Source organism: Rhipicephalus microplus, chromosome 3 (genome assembly GCF_043290135.1).
Source record: "Rhipicephalus microplus isolate Deutch F79 chromosome 3, USDA_Rmic, whole genome shotgun sequence".
Taxonomy (NCBI): domain Eukaryota; kingdom Metazoa; phylum Arthropoda; class Arachnida; order Ixodida; family Ixodidae; genus Rhipicephalus; species Rhipicephalus microplus.
Window position 1 is genome coordinate 152,719,172 of NC_134702.1, and position 3,689 is coordinate 152,722,860.

Here is a 3,689-nt window from a genome sequence, read left to right on the forward strand (position 1 = left end):
GATTAAATAGATAGATAGATAGATAGATAGATAGATAGATAGATAGATAGATAGATAGATAAACAGTCAGACAGACAGACAGACAGACAGACAGACAGATAGACAGACTAGACAGACTATCATCATCATCAGCAGCAGCCTGACTACGGCCACTGCAGGACAAAGGCCTCTCGCATGTTCCGCCAGTGAACTCGGTCCTGTGCTTGCTGCTGCCATTTTATACCCGCAAACTTCTCAATCTCCTCGGCCTACCTAACTAGATAGATAGATACGCTAAAAGTCGCCGATGTTCACTAAAAAAAGCTTCGCATCTATTATCCCAAGCAGAAGGGCAGGCATGCCCTGCTCTTTAGAGTTGTTTTGAAAGCTAACGTCCTTTTACACGGGTGGACAAGGCACACTGAGAAACATAGCAGTACTTTGAGTGACCTGACCATTGAGTGGACTCGATTGCCACGAGGACGTTATGTGGCGAGCTCTTAAGTCAACGTGTTTGCTAGACCAGAGCCGCGAAGATGATGCGATCTCTGTTACAGCCTCTACAGTGGACTCAACAAGGTGGCATGCGTCGCACACCACCACGCCGTCGATTAGACACCGCGACATTTTACAAGCTGTATCTACATTCTTGTGGATGCTAGAAACAGGCAGCGCTTATAGAAATTTTGAAACACTCCTACTAGTTAGCATCGAAAGGCGGAAACTGCAGATGAGAAGGGAGAACACTCACACATAGTTTCACTTTCTTACCAGGAATGCGGTTGGCGGCATCGGCGGGCTCGTCGGCCATCTCTTGGCCCTATCGATTGGACCACAACTATGACAAATTCGTATTTTCACTCGAAAACGTTCGTTGTGGGCGTCAGTTGACCCTTCTGAGGTTGTTCTTTCGACGAAGTTCCAGCCAGAAGCAGAATATCCGTGTGCAATTAAAGGCAGTGACTGCTGCAGCATGGTTGAGAGTTGAGTCCTCGATCTGACGTCTCACGCACATTGTCCCTCGCCCCGTGTTCACTGTTAGCGAAGCAGGGTGGTACCGCCGTCTGTCAGTGCCCAAGAGAAGTAATGTGACAAGAGGCAGGTAAAGCATGGCGTTCGATATTGCACGCTGGAGTGCAGTTTTGCAGGCCATGGTTAAGGCTCTGTGGTTAAGGCTTCTCGGTGGCAATGAAACCTCCTAACAGAGCCAGCATCGTATAGTCACCGTCGCCGTTATGATCTTCGCTTTTCGCTTCCTGTTAGCACGTGACAGCTCATTGTTGAAGTCACGCAGCTTTCATATGCACCAACGATCTTTCATCGCCGACTACCTAGATCGTGATAGAAGGAGTTTATTTATTAAACTGCTGTTTCCCACCATGCTGTTTTCCTCCATCGCTGACAATCTTCGAAGACACACATATCAAGTGGCACTGTTTATTCGGGGCTTGTTGATGTCAGTTCTGTGCCGGACTGACGATATGCTGATTTCCGGTACATGTTGAAAACTTCAATTCCGTTACCACAATCGTTAAATTAGTACATGGGTGGTAGTCATCGTCATGGAGACATGCCACTAGGCGTCCACGTGGCTGTATCCACGTCAAACGAGCTATAGCTGCAAAGCACAAATACAAATTGTTCAAGCTGTCTTCTATCATTACTCAATAAGGACACCTTCTGTGAAGACATGTCTCACTTTCGTGTTATACCGATTCGTATGACGGGGTGATCAGTCACGTTTTTTTTTCACCCAATCCATACCTTCCAAGTTCTTAAGTTGAAGTAAGAATGATCATTTCAGTTGTGATTTGTTTCTTTTGTTTACGTTAAGTATAGTGTGTCGTAAAACTACGGCAACGGTTAACACCGTTTGATATTTCAATATGAAGATACATAAAATAATATTTGGTGTCATTTGAGGTTCAGTGCTCTTCATTACAATGTGTGAAGCGGAACTTGCACTCCTCTGTGGGTTTCTTGTACGGCTGTCGGTCATTTTCGGTGGTATTCACGTGACAACATCGGTAGACGCAGCTCTAGGGGACCCGGCGAGAAACGCTGAATATGACGGGGGATCTTTAGTTTTCTCACACCCCTGGCTCAATCTCTTTATTATTCGTGCAAAGACACTGAATCGCTGATGTTGGCAACGCGATGTTTCATTTTGGGCAAGGACCCCTGCGCAGTGTTTATTTCGGTTTCGTTTCTTCAAACTAATCGAGAAACGATGCTCGAAGAGAATTTTAGGGGCCAGCGCTGCCGTATGCAGTCATCAATTAGTGTAGCGAAGGCAAAGCCGACTTCTGCCAGATTGGACAAAGAGACCTTGATGTGCCAACGACTTTAATGGTTGGTTTCAAAGAATGTAGCTATTTTTCACTCTGTGTTGTGTGCTGTCAGGGGCACTGCACCTATTCTGTAAGTAAAGCGTTGGACTGTAAAACATCCTCATACCGCTCTTACGTGTAACCCTACGGCAGTGCATTTGTAAGGTTTGAACTTCGTGTACATGATTCCAATAACTACCGTACTGGTGCTATAATCGCATGACTTCGAAAGACGTGAAGGTGAGCTAGTGTAAACGAATACAAGGTGAAAGCAGGTAGCTTTACAAGTGGGATGCTAGAAAAGTGGTGATGAAAACGCATCGTCGTTGTAGTCATAATCTTTTCTCTTGTGTTTTTTTATCGCCACCAGTGCTCGTCTTCATCTTTCCTGGTTATTCCTAAGGCCACAAAGAAGGTTCCGCCTCGTTGAGAAAACTTGTCATAGTTTTCTGTTTATCTTATGCCTATTTTGAAACAGGCTGCAGTTGACACAAAATAATAACCATGCATTCACATAATTTTTCGGCATAGTCCCACTGTGTCGGGGGTGTAGCTCAGTGGTAGAGCGCTCGCTTTGCATGCGAGAAGTCCCGGGTTCGAACCCCGGCTCCTCCACGTCATTTTTTTTCTGTCTTAACAAACTGCCACTGCACTTACCACTACTGCTCACTGACGTTTTCTTTGTCGTTCTTTTTACCAATTTCTGCAAACTTTTTCTGGTGTTAAAACCTCCGTCTTTTGACAAAACATACAAAACTGCGTGCCAGGTGAATTGCCGTCAACAAATTGTTCTCGGTGACCGCTGTCCTGTGAAAAATTTTCCGCGAAACGAAGCAACGAAACTATAAAGCGAGCAGTCAGTGTCCTTCTCATCACAGCTGTAAATTAATATGGATGAAAAAAACACTGGGAAAGCTGAGAAACAAGCTAGTCCACCGTACGAGCTTGCTCGGTGTTCTCAACCAAGAAAACGATACGCCATAGGTGATTTTTTTTTTATTTCTGCTCTTGACCACCTCGAAACCTGGAGGTTAGTCCAGAGAGCTACGTTCCCGAACTGCTCTTTCGGGGAAACGAATCAGCATGTTCTGCGGCAAGGTATTTTTGGTGGTGTTTTCCTGGAGAGCCGCGCATGCTGGATTTCACTGTCTCGACGTAAACCACTCTGTTTCATCTGGGTGTTGTACTCGAGGGCACTTCACATGCCTTCTCATTGTTGCTGGTGCGTTCTGTGTCTGGTACGATCGCGGCGAGGATACTTTGACCGGTCTTCGAGTGACCGTACACAGACTTGCTTTTGTTTTTTTCGGTAAGAACTCTTCCTCGCTAAAGAGGATTTCCTTCGGCACTGGTCCTACCCTTTTGGTTTCGTCACAGAGA

The 3,689-nt window shown here is 45.7% G+C and overlaps 1 non-coding gene across 1 annotated transcript; it reads left to right on the top strand.

Moving 5' to 3' along the window:
* The first annotated feature begins 2,852 nt into the window (after positions 1 to 2,852).
* TRNAA-UGC (transfer RNA alanine (anticodon UGC)) lies at positions 2,853 to 2,924 on the top strand. Its single transcript has one exon. It is a non-coding gene; the product is annotated as a tRNA-Ala (tRNA).
* The last annotated feature ends 765 nt before the right edge of the window (positions 2,925 to 3,689 follow it).